Raw genomic sequence first — 21,692 nt, 5'->3', positions numbered from 1 at the left:
CCCTACTAACCTTCTACCCTAATACGCGACCTCCAATCTTTCCTTGTTGAAGTCATGTCCTCGGTAATATGAAGTTGTGCCATGTCTTGTCTAATCACCTCTCTCCAATACTTTTTCTACCTACCCCTACCCTTCCTCATATCCCCTAGGACCGACCTCTCACACCTCCTCACTATGGGTCAGCACCCCTCCTCTGCACATGCCAAAACCATCTCATTCTTGCTTCCCTCATCTTTTCCATCATAGAGGCCACTCCAACTTTCTCTCATATAACCACATTACTTATCTTGTCACTCATAGTATACCCACACAACCATCTCAACGTATTCATCTCCAAAACATACATCTTTTGAACATGTGAGTTCTTGACCCACTCACTTATTAATCCAATCCATCTTGACCCACCAAAACTCAATCCATTTAAAAGTGAAATTTTTTGGGTTAAGTATGACACCTAAAATGGCCCATCAGAAACTGTGAAATATTTAAATGTAAATAACTTGTTTTTGTTTGATACGATAGAATATAGCTATAATAAAGTAGGAAAATAAATTTTATTAGTTTTCCTTTGTATTTATTGAAATTATAAGAAAATTAATGAATTAAATTTTTCTAAGAGTTGGACAGATTGCGTTATGACCCATTGTTAAGCCTATTTTGATCCAACCATCTCAGCTAACTAAATTTTGAGTCGAGGTAGACAATGACTCATTTATTGATTCATCCCAATTGGATTTTGTACCATCAAAATTCGAACATCCATTTTGCTACCCCTGACTAACCAGCGGTGTCATACATCCTACAACCACAATTTTCACTACAATAGCTATTATTGTTGTGGAGATTAGTAAGGCATGGATTTTGTGTGAGGTAATTAATAATAAAGGGATTGTTATGGGGTAATTAATAATGTAATGATTGTTATACATGAATTACTTACTTTGAAGGAACAGTTTAGCTTTGATTAGTTGGTACCTACATTTCTAATACTCACTCTTATTCAACATTCTATTATGCTAAAAAAAATACGAACCGTCAATGGGTAATATATTTTATTTATTTTTTAACAGGTTAACATATTCCTTCATAAACATGGCCAAATAAGTTGGCCATATATCAGTGGTATAGAAAGAAGGTAAAGAATCTACAATAATAAATGATTCTCTACAATCTGCATCCAATCTCCTATAATAAATGGGTATTAAATTAATACATATTCACGGAGATTCAACCATCTCATAGAGCTAGACAACTAGCCTTTGTGTAAAATGTAAATGAACCAAACTTCTGCCGGAGATGGAACCATGAAAGAACATTAATGAGTGCACAATGGTTTTCTTTGATCTATCATTATTACATTGTTTAATACGGCATAAGAGGTTTTACTGATTTGCCAATGTAGACAACAGAAGGCATTATCAAAGACTTAATATGAAACAAAGGAAAAAATTAACTTGATAATACAAAACTCCATAACATTATTTTTTGTGATCTAGCGTCACAAATAAATGGATGACTTAAAACTAATAACAATTGAATTAATAACAAATTTTTTCTTGATAATTTATAAAAACTTGATAGTTGGTAAAATGAACATTAAACAAAAACCCAAACTCAAGATCTTCGATTACCACTGAGTTCAAGAACTCTCCTCACCTTCTAGCTTAAGGACAACATTTAAATCCAACTTGAGTAACTCGAGCAGAACAAAACTCACTAATTCTATTTTTAATTTCTCAACCCGCAACTTCATTGCCAACTTTTGCTCCAACATGTGTTATCTTAGTGGTATTTCTGAGTTAGAGTGCACGGTTTTATACATTTGTATTCATTTTATTCTTTCTCGTTTAATGCTTGAATTTATTTATGGAGTTCTTTAAATTCCTCAAATATATTTGATTTACCCTCAACATGCTCACATTGGTGATCCTTTGGTTTTACTTCGAAAAATTTGTCAATTATTTTTTCTATACATGTGGAATCATAGGGACATAGTTCTCCACTTGGTGAAAAGAGCATAAAACAAACATCCATTCTGATCTTAGTTGAAAGCTTATATGCATCATGAACAAAGTCTTTTTCCTTTTCGAGAAACTAACAATGTGTGCTTTATTAGACTCAATTAACTTCAATTCAAGGTAAACAAATGATTGAAATAAAGTTGTCTTGAGTCTGAGAAAGCATGCATTTTTAGTTCTTTGAAAAGGAAAAGAACCTTGTTCCAGGATGCAGATGAACTTGCAACTCATATCAAAGCAAATGTTGGTGTTATGCTCTTTTCACCAAGTGCAAAACCATGTTACTATGGTTCCATAAGTGGAGAAAAAATAATTTATACATATTTCCAAGTGAAATTATAGGATTACTTATGTGATCATGCTAAGAGCAAATCAAACTGTTCAGTGACATTTGATGATCTCCGTAAAGAATTACAAGCACTGAATAAGAAACAAAAAAAATGAATACTAATGTATAAGATCTTACACTTGACTTAAATACCTCCAAATAAACACATGTTGGTGGAAAGTAATTTACGGATGGAGAAAGTTCAAAAAGAGACAAAAAGTATTATTCGGGTCGAGCATCTCAAATTTGATTTAAAAATCGCCCGTGAGCCAGAAGACGAGGAGAGATCTTGAACTCATAAATATCATAGAGTCAGGAATTGTAGCTCTTGAAATTTGAGCTATGTTTTGAGAAGACTTTATTTTCATTCGAGTCCTCTAATATGGTCGATTCTCGTCTTTGTTATTAAGTCAGTTGTTATTAGTCTTAATTCATTCATTCATTTGAGAATTTTGACCACAAAATAGAAGGTTATGGAGTTCTTATGTTATTAAGTCAATATTTTTGTTTGTTTCATCTTTAGACTTTAATGAGATGGTAAACCAATTAAAATCTTTTTTTGAGCTAGTGAACAATGTGGAAGTGATGGATCAATGAAAATCCCCATGCACTCATTAATGTACTTCTATGTTTCATCTCTTATGAGGTTAGTGCATTTATATCTAGACTAGCTCTTTGCAAAATGGTGGAATCTCTGAAATATGAGTTTTTCTAATATCTATTTACTTTGTTGGTATATATTTAGGATTCCAAGAGAATCTCTTAAATACATTGTGAAGTACTTGTTCCATATGAAATTAAGTACCAACTATTTTTATTTCGAAGCAAAATGCACATTGGTACTAACTACTTTATATAATATCAGCTCTACGATAATCTTACATAATATTGTGTAGTAAAGTGAATGATATAAATTCTAATCGTGGTATTAATTAGTATTATAAGAACTTCAGAAACAAAAAAAAATTCAACCTTGGAAGCTCACAGGTTTCTATCCTATAAAAGGTGTGAATCTTTACGCAGTTATAGCCATCCACAAGATAGAAATATAATATCTCAATGATAGCCTTTTACTAATATAGAAAACACCAAGCAATTGAAAGAGGAAATAGTGGTCAGAATATGTATTTTGGAGAAAGAGTGAAAGAAAAGGGAAGAGGGAATGAACGACTCTTAAGAAACTAGATTTAAGAGTTTGGACGATTTTGTTGAAGCATCAAAACAATCGTACACTGTACAAGTTAAAATATAGAGACATTATATACACAACATCCAACACATTTTTTATATCCATGCAGTAGGATTTGGAATGTAACAAAGAGGCCGGCGTAACCACGAGTAACCTATCTTGATTCAACATTCTATATATTTAAATAACTTAAAGTTATTGTTGTTTTTCATCTTTGTTTAGATTCAATTCAACATTTTTACTTTGCAATTTCAATTGAATAAATAAGAAGACAATATTTGTTGGAGTTCATGGTAATCTTCTAACATATTCACATAATATGAAAATACTAAATAAACATGACAGAACATGTGACAAATAGACTCATAATATGAAATAAAATAAACATGATAAATAGACTCATAATATGAATGAGTCCTTGTCCAACTAAACTCAAAAATTAGTTGGATTAAGATGGTTGGGTAAAAAATATATCTATGTCACTTATAGCAGAAATATAGAGAATGTTGAATTAGGATACAGTCTATATAAGTGACATAGATATATTTTTTAACCATCCATTATAACCCAACTTATTTTTTAATTGAGTTGGAAAACGACTCATTCATATTCTGAGTCTATTTGTCATTTTTTTTTAATTGTTTTTCATATTATGAGTGAATTTTCCACATGTTCTATCACGTTTATTTAGTGCTTTCATAATATGTAAATCTGGTACAAGCTTACCATGAATTCTGAGAGAAATTGTTTTTTTATTATTTCATTGCAATTGCAAAGTAATAATGTTGAATTGAATCTAAAGAAAGATAAAAAATAACAATTCCTTTAAGATATTTAAATAAACAAAAATTCATCTAAGTTATTTAAATATATTATGTTAATTCAACAGAGAAGCCTTGGAGCAACGATAAATTTGTCTGTGTGTGACCTATAGGTCACACGTTCAAGCCATGGAAGCAACAACCAATGCTTGCATTATGGTAGGTTGTCTACATCACACCCGTTGAGATCCGACCCTTCCTCGAACCCTGCTCATGCAAATATTTTATGCACCGGACAATTCTTATTTATATAATGTCAATTCTATACTATGAGAGAAAAGAAACATGCAAAATAGCTAGTTTCATTTTAAATTTATATGTACATTTTTTCCTAATATGATTCAAGAAAAGAAATGTCAATATATTTTCTCCTAATGTGATTCAAGAAAAAAAAATATCAACAACTCCAACTCAATAAAACCTTAAAAGATGATTTTACACCTCTAATTAGTTACATTTATTTTTAATTATTAACCTTGATTCACTTCATTTGTCTTAGTTTTCGACATTTAAATCAAAGTTTAGTAGTTCGACCTGAACAACACCTTTTTTTACTTTATTTGTTTTGTCCAACTGCAACTTGATTGCCACTAACTGCTATAACCTGTATTTATCTAGTGGTATTTCTAAGTCAGGATTCATGATCTTATACCCTAGTATTCACCTTTTTTCTTTCTTATCCAATGTTTGTAATTTTTTTATAGACATTTGAGACATTTGATTATCCCACGTGAGCATGAACACATCGACTATCGTCTAGTTTCAATTCAGAAATTTTATCTGTTGCTTATTCTATACTTTTGAAACCATAGGAATATTATTTTCCACTTGGTGAAAAGAGGAAATCAATATCATCTAATCCAATCATAGTTGAAAGCTCATCCATTTCTTTAACAGACCTATTTTTCTTTTTGAGAAAGTAACAAGGCATGATTCCTTGGACACAATAAACTTCTTGTCAATTTTTTCGCGTAACCCTACTTGTCCTCCTTTCCATTGCAAAAAGTAAATAAATGGAGAAGGAAAGAAGAATATGTTTTAGCAAAATAAGCCTGATTAATTTTGAGATGGGCGCATCTGTAATTTATAGTGGTGGGAATTTATCACGCTCATTTAATGTTTTCATATTATGTAAATATGTTATGGCATTACCGTGAATTTCGACCAAAGTTATCTCTTATTTATTGGATTACAATTGCATAGTAATAGAGCCAAGTGAAATCTAAAGATAAATGAAAAATAACAATTCTTTGATTATTTGACGTATATAATGTCTTGGAAATAGGTAACTTTGTTATGTATCACAAAATATTAATGGGTTGTATTGAAACCATATAAACAACGGTCTTTTTCTTCCAATTTTTGGGTCAATATTCAATCTAAAGTATATATATTAGATACAATTTCATTGGAGAAGAATTTATTAAACCAAAGAAAAATGAAAAGAAGTTTAACTTGACCTTTTGGACACCAAACAATCCATTATACTAGCAGGGATAATTCTCCATCTGCTTATGTCTTTGCATTCACCCATGATTCGTCCCAACTCTTTAAAGCCTCTAAGCCAACATGGGCATGGTCGAGGAGATCCCTTTGAGATTTTAAAAAGCCTCCATAGTTTTTGGGTATACTCGTAGTGTACGAACAAATGGCTTACTCTCTAATGTCTCTCCACAAAGGAAATCATCTTGAGTATAATGTTATCCATCTTTTCATCAATTTATCTTCAGTCAGACAGCTTCTTTGGCCAACAACCGTATGAAACATAAAATTTATGAGGTATTATTCTTCTCCATATTTATATTCATGGCCAACTGTGTGTTTCTGGGTTTTTCTAGTCCATAAAACTGTAGGCAGAGTTAACATTGAATTCCTCTTTACTATTTCCCTTTCACCACATATAATCTTCCCTTGTTTGTAGCCCACTGAAAGCTTCCAGGGTGTTGAAAAAAATCTGCCACTCTCGCTATTTCCAAGCCATTGAATTGTCTTCAGAAATTACAGCTTCCAGGTTGCGCTCCCTAACAGCCAGACTATACGATATTCACTTTAGACCTATCATTAGGTCTAAACCTCCCTCTTGGTTTGAATTTATAACACCACCCTCCCATTTGGTTTTACACTATTACACTTACCTCTCTTTGTTGACTTTTTTTGACAATTATTTAACTAAGTTACTGCTAATTCAAAACACTAAAACTATGACCAATTTGTCATTTTTTTGTTTTCTTTTAAATAATTAATAACTAATAGTTGAATATATTTAGAACAAAAAGAAAACTAATATGAAGCTCCTAGTTCTATTTGTTTCAATTTGCAAAAAACATCACGAGTGACTAAACATAAAGAGTTGAACGACATCGACGGATTTTCTTTGGTTTCAAACTAGAAAAGACAGAAAGCACACTACCAATCTCTAATTTTATGCAGTTTAACTTGCGAGGATAAATTTAAATATATCAGCGAATCTGATGACTTCTTCTAGTTGACAAGCATAAAATTTTGAATTATGGCACTGATTTCAATGAACAAATCTATGATTTAGCTTTTACAAGTAACAACAACAGCAGAGATAGATACATGTTGTAATTCAACGAGAGGTGTTTGCACGATTCGGAACACTTGTAGCGTACAATTTTCCCTTATTGCGACTACATTGCTCTTACTACCCTTCCTACTAGATTAGTGGCCGCATTACTAGAAATGGAAGATCTGTTGTCATTTGTTATGTCCCCTACCAGAGAATGTACAGTAAAAAAGATATGGAGGCCAAAATTCACCAACTTGAGCAAGAAGCATATTGTGGTGGAACTAAAGGGTAAAAAGCATAAATCAGTAAGTCGGAGGATGAGAGGGTTGGCCAGCCGATGTAGATGAACAACTCTATGACCCATTCTTTCCCTTTTCATGACCTAATAATTCGGAAAGTTATTTTATAGGGTTTTTTGTTTGGTCTTATTTCAAAGAAAAGGATATGGATATGGAATTGGCCCATTGTTTGACTCAAAAAAATTGAAAAAACTCTTCTATGAAACTTATGTCTGCACAAGCCCAATAGATCTACTATATCTATTATAACTTGTGTGATATAAATTGAATTTAGAGAAACAATGATGACCTAATAATTTGGAAAGTTATTGTCTAGGGTTTTTTTTGTTTGGTTTTATTTCAAAGAAAATTACATGGATATGGAATTGGCCCATGTTTGACTAAAAAAAACCAAAAAAAAAACCTCTTCTATTAAATTTGTGTCTGCACGGGACCAATAGATATTACTGTATATATTATAATTATTGTGATATAAATTGAATTTTGAGAAACAATGAAATTTTAATTTGGTTGTAAGTTTAAAATTATTTTAAGTTGATAGTTACTTTGATTTACAATTTTCAACGTAAATTGCAAATAAATAAACTATTCGAAGTGTCTTTTTAATTATTGGGATGTATTTAATTCATTTATTCCAATTTATGTAGAGCATATGGACTTTGCAGAGTCATCCAACCTCTTTTTAAATATAATTTCAGAGACTTCCCTTTAGGTTTTGTTCAATAACACTCACTTTCCTCATGATTTCTATTATTACGTCTACCTCGCTTATTTTGATCTATTAAAAATAAATCTAAATTAATTATGATTTGACAGCTTGCCCTTATTTATATTAATTTATTCATATTAATGCATATTATAAAAAATAACTTATTTAACAAATATTATTCTCATCCTCAATGTAACACCAAATCCAAATCATTCGTTGTATGTATATGAGCTTGAACCGTGTGATTTCCTACTTGCTCATATGTTTTAAGGTCTTGTACCAAGTATAGAAAGGGTATCAAAGTGATTTAGGGTCATAAGGGACCTTTAACACTAAGCCAAATTTAAAGCATTTCTATCGGCTATGGTTTTTCATGATGAGTTCATATAATGGTTAGCTTCAAACGATCATATCTATTAAAATATAAAGAGTTAGGTGACTCATACCCTATCAAAATAATGGTCTATGAGTCTTCTTTCCAACACCGTCAAATTTGCGTCAATTTGAGATCTTAGTAAAAAATTATGACTCATTTACTAAAGATGCTTAACATGCCAAATGCTCCGCAATACAGAGAGAAAACGGACCTCATTGTCTGCTTAAATTATATTTTGTCTTCAAGCTCTTATTATTTATTATTTTGAGGGTATTTTTGTCCTAAAAAAACATAGAGAGTTATGTAAATGACCCTAAACGTGTATGAAATCTGTTTTTTTGATGTTAAACCCTCTCATTAACTCCTAAATTCCTAGTCTCAAGATCATCAACATATACCAAGGATAGGGTTCATCTTCCAAAATATTTCTTCCGATTCGTCACTAAGGTATGTAAAGCTACTCAGAGTGATTGAATAAGTTAGTCCCCAAAGCCTACATCTAAAATTCAGTCAGTAAGAGTTAAATCTAGGGTTTTTACCCAAGTTTTCATGAAATTCGAATTCTCCTTATTCCTTCTTATTGAATTTTGATTTTGATCATAGAAATTAAAGTACTTCATGTATTTTGGATTTTGAATTTTTTTTCATGTTTATTTTATCATATGAACCTATTTAGTTGAGAAATTTTGAAAGCTTTTACATAATCATTTTAATTTCATGCATTGCCTTCTGAAATAAAATAAGTTCAAGTATTTTAAGTTATCAGATGAGAAGAGTATTTAAGGGAACATTAATGGTTCCAAATTTACCATTTGGTATTGATAAATGTATTGTTAATTTATGAAAAAAATCCTAGTTTTCAGAAAAACTGATGCTAGTACCAACGAAACCACCCACGGACCGTAGGTAGGACCAGAGACCATAGGTAGGACCACAGACCATAGGTGGGGTTCTGTTGTTAAGGCCCAAGTCTTAATAGTCTGTGATACCACCCACGGTCGACCAAAACGGTCTGTGGTTGGACCTACAGATCGTAGGTCTGACCATAGGTGAAGGCCAGCAGCCAGTTAGAGGGAAATTGTTGATGGATCAATTTCAAATGATCATCACTCTTAGCACAAAATGAATTACGTTGAGCATGACCCACAAAATGATAGATAATTGAATCATCGTTCCAACGCCACCAAGTTTGCTAAAATCCTATCTCCGAGTAAAAAGTTGTGCTCGTTTTAGTGAAGCCCAATCGGGCAGACTTGACCGACGACCCCTACCTACGGTTTGTAGATCAACCCACGGACCGTTGGTCCCTTCGTAGGTGGCCTTCGACAAAATTAAGTTAGGCTCATTTTGGTCCTTTCCCCGATGCATTGGGCACCTAAACTAAGTCGTTTAACCCCTAAGCTACGTCGTTTTATTCAGACTAAGCCTAATAACCTAGTTATAACATAATCAAAACCTTTATTCACCTAAAATCATTCAAACTAGAGAAAAAAGAGAAGAAACATAAGACTCAAACCCCTCCAAGAACGCAAAAAGTTTCTTCAGTTCCAGCCCCGAAATCAAATGATTTCTCCATGAATTTCGTCACCAGGTATGTGGGATTTCACTAGTGGGTTCCATTCCCCCATTAGGTCCCTAGAATTTAGTCATATTCTTGATTCCCTTCATATTATCTAGACTTAGGGTTTCTAGAATTTTAGCAAATTATTATGAATTAGTTACTTTAATGTTCCTAATCAGATTCTCATGATTTTAGTATTGTTTCGCGTAGATTCTTTCATAAATTCAGAACCCTAGCCATGTAGTTATTTTAGTTCATGAATTACACATTGTAAGTCAGATATTTCAGATATACATGCCTCAGATTTGAATGATTCGTTAACAACATATTAATGTTATATTTTCAGTTAGCATGTCAGTTTTGAGTTATCTAGTATTACATAAATTCAGTCTTAAATTGTTAATTACCTAATCAATTCGGAGAAGCTTAATACCGAGATGAATAGGGTTAGTCATCCTCATGTCCCAGAACTACGTGCCCCGTAGGTTGTAAGTCTCATTTGTGGGCATCATTATAGTGATCACGCCAGTCATGCCTCTATACCTTTGGCAGGGTATATTGGGTCCTCTCGATAGGGCGTATACATCAGACTCCACATTTAGCTCATGTGGTTTTATGTTGGTTATTAGTAGCTCCCACAGTTCAGTCAGATTCTATTGCATTGACCATGTTATCAGTTACAGTCAGATTTTAGTCTCAACATGTTATAAACTTGGTCATTGCATTCAGTAGTTTCTGATTCAATGTTTTCAGGTTAGTATCATGTTTATCTCTTATCATTGCTCCGGCATTATTCTTTGGTTCAGTTATGTTATTGTTCATCCATTCTCTATTTTGCATGCTTAGTACCTTTCAAGTACTAATGCATACTATACGCTACATCTTCTCGTGATGTAGGTTCAGGTTCTCAGCTTCCAGATCACGCATAGATCGGTTTCCGATCTTCAGTTCAGTAGCATCAGCGGTGAGTCCTCATTCTTCTAGGACGAGTGACATGATTATCTTTCTTTGCTTTTAGTTTTAGTTTCAGTTTGCTAGATTTAGCTGGGGCATGTCCCAGCACTTCTAGTTAGTTAGAGGTTATTTTCAGACATAGTTAGATTCAACTATAGTGTTAGAGTTTGACTTTTCAGTTGTTGTTTGAGCTCTCGGTTTCATATATTCAGATTTAGTATACGGGTATTCCCCATCATTTCAGATTATCGCATGATTTAGTTACCGCACAATATTTCTTTACTTCAGTTTATTTAGTATGCTTATGATATGCCAACATGAATAGCTTGGGGTCATTTGTGACCCTAGGTTCGGGGCGTGACAAACATGGTATCAGAGCATTAGATTTAAGTGTCCTACGATGTCTAAAAAGCTATATTAAGTAGAGTCCTTTTCATGAATGTGAAATGCACCATATCTAATGCGAAGGAGGTTACGAAGTGTTCTAGGAAAACTTCAATTTCATTGTTACTCTTATCATGTGTAAGGTATGATCTAATTCCTCGTGCTAATCCTTTATTATGCGCTTTCAGATCATGCCTCCTCGTATAGCTTATGGAAGGAATATGAATGCATGCAATAACGCAGCTCCTCCAGTCCCAGATCAGGAAGTTTTGAATGCAGAATTTAGGAACACCATTCAAATTTTGGCTCAGAGTGTGAATAATCAGAACAACCAGAAGGTTCCAGTTCCTGCAAATGCTAGTGGTGGATCAGTGGCAGCCAGGGCTCATGATTTCGTAAGGATGAATCCACCCGAGTTCTAAGGATCACAAATTGGTAAGGATCCCAAAATTTCATAGATGAGGTCAATAAGATCTTTGAAGTGATGCAGGTGACATGTAATGATAGGGTAGAGTTGGCATCTTACCAGCTTAAGGATGTGGCTCATATTTGGTATACGCAGTGGAAAGAGAATAAGGGTACATATGAAACTCCTATCAGTTGAGAATGCTTTAGTGAAACCTTTCTAGCCAGGTTTTTCCCACGAGAGTTAAGGGAGGCAAAAGCTCAGGAGTTCATGAACTTGAGGCAAGGTAGCATGACAGAACAAGAGTATGGACTCAAGTTCACCAAAATCTCCAGGTATGCTCCTCACATGGTTGCTGATTCCAGGGCTCAAATGAACAAGTTTATGTATGGAGTGTCAGACTTAGTGATAACAGAGGGTAGGAGTGCTATGTGATATACCGTGAGTTTACGGTATTTCTAATACATTTCACTTACAAGTTGTGTGTGTCTAGGGCCTTTTTATATTGGTTTTTATGTGTTTTATCATGTTTTGCAGGAAAGGTGTTCAGGCGCGGAAGTTTAGGGACAGCTAAAGGAAATGCAGAAAAAGGCATCCACGGAGGTCATCTACGGACCGTAGGTCCATTCACGGTCCGTAGGTGATGACCGTAGATCAACAGGAATGTGTTGTGGACAAATCAGGGAAATCTGACCAAGTGTGGAACCACGGTGCCCATTGACGGTCCGTAGATTGATCTACGGACCGTACTGTTGATCCGAAGAGTGAGACTGTGAGGGTTCCAGTACCTGATTTTTGAAGATGCTAAGTATGGAGCTACGGAAGGGATTGACGGACCGTAGGTCGATCTACGGTCCATGCTGCTGCTCCGTCGTTTGCTTCAGAGAAGCTGATTGTTGGATGCTAAAATATTTTCTAAGTCCCGAGTGACGGAAGGGACTTACGGACCGTAGATCCATCGACGGTCCGTAAGTCAGTCTCGTGGATCGAAGACGCGTACCTGAACAAAACTTTCCTTAATTTGTTTCCTTTTTTATTTAGGATTTGTTTTCTATAAATAGGGCATGTAAACCTCGTTTTTGGGGGTTAGACACTATTATTCTATTTTTGCTTTGTAACTTTGGAGATTAATTTGCAACCCTAGCAATTATTGATTTCCCAAGTTCTTTTTGAAGATTTTGGCTTTGCAATTCAAGTTAATTTTCTGGGTTTATTATTCTCTTTACGTAAGTTCATGATTTCTCCATCTACAATTATGAATTGTGTTCTTGCTAATATGAGTAACTAAATCCACAACTAGGGTTGTGGGAACCATGATCGATTAACAAAGTATGAATAGTAAATAAGCAATTCTTGACTAGTATTTTGCATGCATTGATAATTCTTTCGTTTAGAAGTCTTTTTAACGGTGGCCAACGTTAGAACTCGCCTTGTTACTACTTGCTGGACCAAGGAGGTAATTAACAAGAAAAGAATTATCAACATAGATTTAGTGTGATACTATCTAATAGGCTAGTGTCGATTGGTGCGAAGTAATAACTAAGCCAAACATCGATTATGATGTCTAATATGAGGTAAAGGTAAGGGTTAGTAAATTATACACACGTAGCCGGACCAAGCTGCGGGGTGAAATTCTCTAGATGCCGGACCAAGGATTTAGAGATACCTAACTTATCACTTTGCATGTAATACACTAAAAATAAAGGATTGCTATTACTAGGATTACTGCGTTATAAGATTATGGGGAACACGTGTACCCTAGTTATTTCTCTTATCTTGATAACAACCAAAGTTGAATTTAATTATTGATTACAATATTAAGTCTTACTATTTGTTTCACACATGCTCAACCCCCTTTTTTATTACCTATTTCTGGAAATAATTTGACTAATCGAATATAGTTGTTGGTTAAAAGTAAAGTCTAAACCATTTTCCTTGTGGGATCGATCCCAACCTAAAAGTTGGGTTCTTCACTTGATAACGATTGCTTATGCAGAATGGTGAGCTACAAACAGTATCTGCTATAACTTACAGAGTGGAGAGTGGGTCAGAAGTGCAAATTGAAGAGCGATTAGGTGTTGAGGCACTAGCAGCAGTCATGATGAATTTTGGTAGTGATGGTATTGAAGAATATGATGAGTTGGTAGCCGCACTTGATAAGTTTGAATACCGGTCCAAACCAAAGAAGTATGAGCTAGACATGAAGAATCGCGAGTCCTCACCCATAAGACCATCTATTGTGGAGGCACCGAAATTGGAGCTTAAAACTCTACCACCGCACTTGAGGTATGTATATTTAGGCGAAGAGAATACTTTGCCGGTCATCATTGCAGCAGATTTGAATGCAAGGCAAGTAGAGTGTTTGGTGACTGTATTAAAGAAGTTCAAGCGAGCGATTGGGTGGACTATTGCAGATATCATTGGGATCCCCCCCGGTATCTATTCTCACAAAATCCAACTCATGCCAGATCATAAGCCCAGTGTTGAGCACCAGAGAAGATTAAATCCACCTATGCAAGAGGTAGTCAAAAAGGAGATCATCAAGTGGCTGGATGCGGGAGTTATTTATCCCATCTCAGATAGTAATTGGGTGTGTCCTGTGCAGTGTGTACCTAAAAAAGGTGGTATGACTGTGGTTCCAAATGAAAGAAATGAGCTTGTTCCAATGAGGCCTGTCACTGGATGGAGAGTTTGCATGGATTACCGGAAGTTGAATGCGTGGACAGAGAAAAACCACTTCCCTATGCCTTTCATGGACCAGATGTTAGATAGACTTGCAGGCAAGGGTTGATATTGTTTTCTTGATGGGTATTCGGGCTACAATCAAATTTCTATAGCTCCAGAAGACCAAGAGAAGACCACCTTCACTTGCCCATATGGGACTTTTGCTTTCAAACGAATGCCATTCGGATTGTGCAATGCTCCAGCGACCTTCCAGAGATGTATGATGTCGATATTTTCTGATATGGTGGAGGACACTATTGAGGTGTTCATGGATGATTTTTCAGTGGTAGGTGATTCGTTTGATCACTGTTTAAAACATCTGGCTGAGGTGCTCAAAAGATGTGAAGACTGCAACTTGGTGCTGAATTGGGAGAAATGTCATTTCATGGTAAAAGAAGGTATAGTGTTGGGTCATCGAATTTCAGAGAAAGGTATTGAGGTTGATAGAGCTAAAGTCAAGGTAATAGAAAAGCTTCCACCACCTATCTCTGTAAAAGGTGTTAGAAGTTTTCTTGGGCATGCAGGTTTTTATAGGAGATTCATCGAAGATTTCTCAAAAATTGCACATCCCATGTGCAAACTGCTCGAGAAGGAGAATAAGTTCTGCTTTGATGATGCTTGTCTTAGAGCATTTGGAGAGTTGAAGGAAAAGTTGGTTACAGCACCTATCATTATTTCACCAGATTGGGAACAACCGTTTGAGGTAATGTGTGATGCGATTGGAGTGGCGCTTGGTGTAGTATTGGGTCAAAGGCGTGAGAAAATTCTTCACCCTATTTACTATGCTAGCAAAGCTCTGAATGTGGCCCAGAAGAATTATACAGTGATCGAACAAGAACTTCTTGCGGTGGTTTTTGCATTCGAAAAATTTCGTTCCTACTTGCTTGGTACTAAGGTCATCGTGCATACTGACCATTCTGCATTGAGGTATTTGATGGCGAAAAAGGATGCAAAACCACGATTGATTAGATGGGTATTGTTGCTGCAAGAGTTTGATTTTGTGGTAAAAGATAGAAAGGGAACCAAAAATCAAGTTGCCGACCACTTGTCCAGATTAGAGGAAGAGGCCATGCTAAAGCTTGGAGATAGGGCTGAAATTAATGATGCGTTTCCAGATGAACAGGTATTGGCTGCTTCTAATGATTTGATTCCTTGGTTCGCAGACTTTGCTAATTATTTGGCAAGCGACATTGTGCCACCCGATTTGTCTTTTCACCAAAGGAAGAAATTTATGCATGATGTGAAGAAATTCTTTTGGGATGAACCTTATTTGTATCGTAGTTGTGCTGATGGGATTATTCGTCGCTGTGTGCCTGAGGTTGAAATGCTGAGTGTACTTGAAGCATGCCATTCATCACCCGTTGGTGGGCATCATAGTGGTATTCGGACTGCACATAAGATTTTGCAGTGTGGGTACTATTGGCCTACCATCCACCAAGATGGTCATGATTTCGCCAAGTCTTGTGATCGGTGCCAAAGAGATGGAGGGATTTCAAAGAGGCAAGAGCTCCCTATGAATCCCATATTGGTGATCGAATTGTTTGATGTATGGGGCATTGATTTCATGGGCCCATTTGTGAGTTCATATGGGATGAAGTATATTCTAGTCGCGGTTGATTATGTATCGAAGTGGGTGGAAGCAGTAGCACTCCCCAACAACGAAGGTAAAAGTGTCACCGCATTCTTGAAAAAGAATATCTTCTCCAAATTTGGTACACCAAGGGCTATTATTAGCGATGGAGGCTCTCACTTTTGTAACAAGTTGTTCAAAACACTACTTGAGAAATATGGTGTCCGTCACAATGTAGCCACTCCTTATCATCCACAGACTAGCGGTCAAGTTGAGGTGTCCAACAGAGAAATAAAGAGCAGATATTGGCGAAGACTGTGAACGCCAATCGAACTGATTGGTCAAGGAAGCTTGATGATGCTCTATGGGCATATCGCACTGCATACAAGACCCCCATAGGTATGTCGCCTTACCAACTTGTATATGGGAAGTCTTGTCATTTACTAGTAGAGTTAGAGCACAAAGCTATGTGGGCAATGAAGAAGTTAAATTTGGATTGGGGCACTGCATCTAATCAAAGGATGAACGACTTGAACGTGCTTGATGAGTTTCGCCTAAAAGCTTATGAAAGTTCAGCCTTATACAAAGAGAAGATGAAGAGCTATCATGATCAAAGAATTGAAAAGCGAGAATTTGTGGTTGGCGATCGTGTGCTGCTATGCAACTCTAGGTTGCGCTTGTTTCTAGGCAAACTCAAGTCCAAGTGGACTGGGCCATTTTTGCTCACAAAAGTGCTCTCGCATGGAGCGGTTGAGCTTGAAAATAAGGATGGAACAAGGTTTGTGGTGAACGGGCAAAGGATAAAGATCTATCTGGGAAATGCTGAAACTGTGCAAGAAGTGATTGAGGACTGCAATCTTGATGAAGTCTGAATAATCAAGATACCTTCGTCGTGCCGCGACGTTAAATCAAGCACTGCTTGGGAGGCAACCCAAGATGTAAAATCTAGCCAACAATAGGGTTATGTTTTACATTATGTAGTTTAGCTTTCTTTGATTACTTGCGTGTTTGTATCAATGTAGGTAGGGGTTTCAGTATTTTAGTTCTTATTGTTGGCTAGAAGTAATATAGGGTCCGTGTCTAAAAAGTGTCCAGAAAATGTAAAAAAATAGCCTATTGGTTGCTTCATGTGCAGGTACACCACGCAAGAAATCTGCAGAAAATGGTCTGGTGCAGAGGTCTACGGACCCCATCTACGGTCCGTCGATTGATCCACGGACCGTTAATGGTATCCGTAGATCCCAGGTAAGTCCCTAACATTGTCCTAGTATAATTGTGATCTACGGTCCTGATCTACGGACCGTAGATCGACTCACGGACCGTAGACGGGGTCTCGTGAGTCCACACTCCACAGTTGACTGACCCGACCCGGACCCCCATTACTTAAAACCCCCATTGTTTCAAATCATTTCCCTTCCCTCCATTGCTCCCACAACCGTTTCACCCACTCTTTAAACTCCCCAAATCACTCCATAACCACCACATAATATCCTCCCTTCCATATATTCCCAAAACCCATTCCATACCATAATCAACCCACTCCATAATCTGATAAAAAGGGTCCGGTGTTTGGTCAGTGACGAAAAGTTGACTCTTTGGTCTTGCTAAATAATAGTCCCATCACGCAATCACCCCACTCCTTGTTGCTTGTAAGGTAATAGACTTTCTCTTCACTTTGAATTTCAATTCATAGATTGAATATAGAGGGTCGGGAGTGGGTCTTGACCTTGGGTAATTGTTAGATGAAATTGCATGATAAACTTGAATAGTATAATGCCCTTGGAATGATAGATAGTGATTGTATAGCATTAATTGTGATGTGAGTTTATTTGATCGTAAATACTATATGCTAGTTTCGACTTAGGGTTCCACATCTAGTCTAAATTGTTGGGTATAATAATCTGTAGGGATTTTAAGAATGACGAACTAGCATATTTCAATTGTGTATATGCATGATTAAGTTGTGATTATGTTGAAACCAAAAGCCAAAAATGTATGATACTTGGCACAGATTGCTTCCACGATACCCCGTCTATGGACCGTAGATGGGGTTCGTCATTTGATGCACCTGAAAATTTACACCAAGTGTAAAACTACGGATGTGGACTACGGTCCGTAGATCCATCTACGGACCGTTCTGCACTTCCGTTGTTTTCATCTGCGACCTATATTTCAGGCACCCTGATCCACGGAAGAGATCCACGGACCGTAGATCAGTCTACGACCCGTAGGTTTCCTCCGTGGATGACTTCTATAGCATCTGTCATATTTTTTTTGTGGACTTAGTTTGGTTCGTTACCAACTCTAAATAAGTTCTTTTTGCTGCATATGGTTAGTTTTGGCACTAATGACGTTCCTGCAGGTACGATGGCACCCAAGAAGATGGTCACCTACTCGAAACGAGGCAAGTCCAAATTCATTGCCCCTAGCTTCCGGTTGATTGATGAGGACACCGAGAACGACTCTGACCACGCATATGTGCCTCTCAACCCTAGGGCCTCTTGCGCAGCACCCAGGAGCACCCTCCGGAAGGTGATCCCCGACGTAGTCACTGTCTCCTAGTCTGATGAGGAACACACACTGATCGGGTCACCAACTGGGGCTGCTTCCAGTTCGGAGGGACCTATGTCCGGATCCGAGTCTACCCATGCCTCAGGCTCCCAATCATCACAATCAGCGTCTGTCCATGCTACAGGGTCCAACGCCAAATCGTCCACAGGGTCTGGAGAAAATGACCAAGTAGCCTCGTCTGATGAGGCAACTAGTTCAGAGGTCATTCTTGCACCAAGGAATGATGAACCCGTTCCGGTAGCAGGGGAGCTGAATAGGTGGTGTGTCGAGGGTCAATGGCAAATCTATCGGGATGCAAAGATGGTGAATGACAAACAAAAAATGGCCCGATTAATTCAAGAGGAGCGCAGAGTCCTCACGGGGAGCTTGCATACTGTGCTAGATATTCACCGGCTGTTCAAACTTCACAAGTGTGACTGGATGGCTCGAGACCCAGGGACGTATAGCGAGGAGATTGTCCGAGAGTTCTATGCTTCCTATGCTGCCACTCTCCGCGGGTCCATTTCCAAGCGGTCAAAGCCACTAGCTCAGGCCCCACTCACTTCCACCTTGGTTCAAGGGTGTCCGGTGGACATATCACCCGCCACCATTAGCCGTTTTCTCTATGGTCCTTCCACGGGCCACTCTTGGTCTCCTAACACGTCAGAATTTGATTACCGCTGGGACATCGTACGGAGTGGCACTTTCCAGAGGAACGCTGAGCAGTGAGAGGTTGTGATACTATGGCTAGCCAGGTACATTGCTGCAGATGGCGTGCGGGCAGAATGAGTCGTTGCTCCACGGTTGGGCATCCGAAAGGCCACATTGAACTTCGTAGCAAAATTCTTCTGGCTGTTGGTACGCAACAGAGTGTCGCCCACAAAAGCTGACAATCAGGTCACTTGGGACAGAGCGGTGATGGTTGCTGCATTAGTGGCGGGAGTAGAGATCGACTTTGCCCGAATGCTGCTGGCAGAGATCCACGAGAGAGCTTTCAGGACCTCCACTACTTACCCTTTCCCCTGTCTGATATTTCACTTGTGCAGGGACTCTGGAGTGCCGATTTGGCATTGTGACAGGCTAGTCCACCCTACAGGGGCATTGGACATCGGCCTTATTCGGGATGACGCGAATGTGGCAGCACCTCGCAGAGAGCCCCAGATTGAGGTACCCCCTTGAGCTCCGATCTTGCAGACACTGTGGGGCAGGCCCAGACCACACCGACACCGTCCTAGGCTCCTCTTCTCAGGCAGCTAGTGTTGATCCTAGTTCTTCCTGGTCCTCACCACCGTTAGGAGCGACGGTTGTCCCGATGGCCAGAGTACAAAAGTTAGAGGCGCAGATGGCCACACTGTTGCATCACATCCAGCCTTGGATGCAAAAGTCAATTGCCGAGTCCGAGGCTAGATTGGAGCGCAGGATGGAGGGGATGATGGACCGTAAGGTCCTGGCGGTTAATAAGCGGCTTGACGCCTTTGAGTTGCGAGTCCTCGAGCGATCAGTTCCGGCCACAGACTTATCTGTTTTGCAGGCTGACATAGCCAGCCTCCGGACTGATGTGGATGCCATTCTTGCTGCACCTTCAGTTTAGACTCAGGCTGCCCCTACTGCGCTGGCTGATGATACAGTGCTAGATGCTCTATTCAGTGGCATCGCCGAGGAGGGGCCTGCACCGACACATGCCAAGGGCAAGCGGCACCGCTCTCATCGCACGGAGGAAGAGAAAGCTCAGAAAAGACAGCGTCGGCAGGAGAAGGAGGCTAGGAGGGCCTCGATTGCAGATGAAGAGTTGTGCCAGCAGAGGGTGCGTGAGAGAGCTGCAGGGGCATCGAGCTCTGCCCCGGTTGCAGAGGATTAGCCTATTTTGAGAGGCGTCGCGAGCACCACTGATGGTGCGGAGCGTTTGATAGAGCGCACTATTGAGGGTGCTAGGAGTGCTGAGGTGGGCACTACTGAGGGTGCCCCCACTGATGTTCCAGAGGGCTCCGGGAAACCGGATCCCCCTGGTTGTTGATGATTCGCCGGCGCTTTGCGCCACAGGTTTGCTTCACTCAAATCCATTCACTTTTACTGTCTATGTATGCATTGTGGACAATTGCATCTATTTTTGTTGGGGGTGGGGTAAATGGATCGTGAGTGATAGGGTGAAGCCTGAGTAACCCAACTCATGTATCCTCTCTTGGGGTTTTCTTGCCTGTGTTCTTTTACCCCAAGAGACTGTTTAATTTTTGTTGAACCGGCATGTCTTAGGATTGTGTGTGTAGAAGAATGATACAGAACGAAGCATGATGGCTTAGGAAAAATGATACCCGTCAGATTCTGGGTTGAATGCTAGAAGTAGGCTACGAGTTGTTGATTGTGTTGGCTCTGAGCATGACATAGTAACAATCAACTTGATTGCATAATTAAACCTGAAACTTGAACTGGGTAGTCTGATAATCTGATAATGAAACTTGTGCCAAGAGTGGGTGAGAATCATTGACTGTTCAAACAGTTTTGTGCAAAACTAGAACTTGCCCGGTTAGTCCTGCTAAGACAATTCAATCTAGAGGATAGGAAGTGATCATAGGCCGTTGTTCTGAAAAAACCCATAAATTTCCTAGAAGGATTCAACAAAATGAAATAACTGTTCCCTTTGATCCAACTTTGAGCCTAAAAATAAATCATTTCTTTCTAAAAACCCCGAACTCACCTTCCCATAATCTACTATGTTGGCCCCGGTCCCTCCTTGGACATGTGCACTTTGACTTAGGCTCAAAGCCTAAGTTGAGGGTGGCTAATGCAAAAAGTAACTTCAATCTTGGCCCTGACCTGACATCGGGTATTGTGAGCTTCAACTAACGGAAAATCCATAAGTTGAGGGTGGCTATGAAAGAGGAAACTGAAAGAAAAATGGGGATTAAAAAAAAAGAAGGGGAAACGTAAGGAAAGGATGCGAATTATTCAAAGAGAAAGGAACAATTAAATAAAAAGAAATTGAGCTACAAAGTTTAAAGTCACTTCCGTGGTTGAAGAAAATCAAGAGAAAGCGGTAAAGCAATAATATGACAAAAATAGGGCAAAAAGAGGTTAAAAGCCTAGTGTAATAACAACGAGGGCAGAAAGTCACTAAACAGTACCCAAATGTACCACACCTGACCCTGAGCCTACGTTACAAGCCAATAAAGTCCTATAGTGATCCTGGAGTCTAGTTTGAAGAGTCTGAGCAGTGAAAATAAGGGCAAGCTTATGGCAGTAAGCGCGAACTGTATTTGAAATTACTTCTGAGCGTGA

The 21,692-nt window shown here is 38.2% G+C and overlaps 1 protein-coding gene and 1 pseudogene across 2 annotated transcripts in view; both read left to right on the top strand.

Annotated features, from left to right (window-relative positions):
* LOC125833069 (uncharacterized) overlaps positions 1 to 21,692 on the top strand; it is a 1,066,246-nt gene that overhangs the window by 593,555 nt on the left and 450,999 nt on the right. The gene's annotated exons all lie outside the window — the stretch shown is intronic.
* LOC125833075 (uncharacterized) lies at positions 13,776 to 20,277 on the top strand (annotated as a pseudogene).

Source organism: Solanum verrucosum, unplaced genomic scaffold, assembly GCF_900185275.1.
Source record: "Solanum verrucosum unplaced genomic scaffold, falcon-dt-bn FXZP01000041.1, whole genome shotgun sequence".
NCBI lineage: Eukaryota > Viridiplantae > Streptophyta > Magnoliopsida > Solanales > Solanaceae > Solanum > Solanum verrucosum.
The sequence above is the reverse complement of the archived record's forward strand: the minus strand, read 5'-3'. Positions and strand labels throughout refer to the sequence as shown.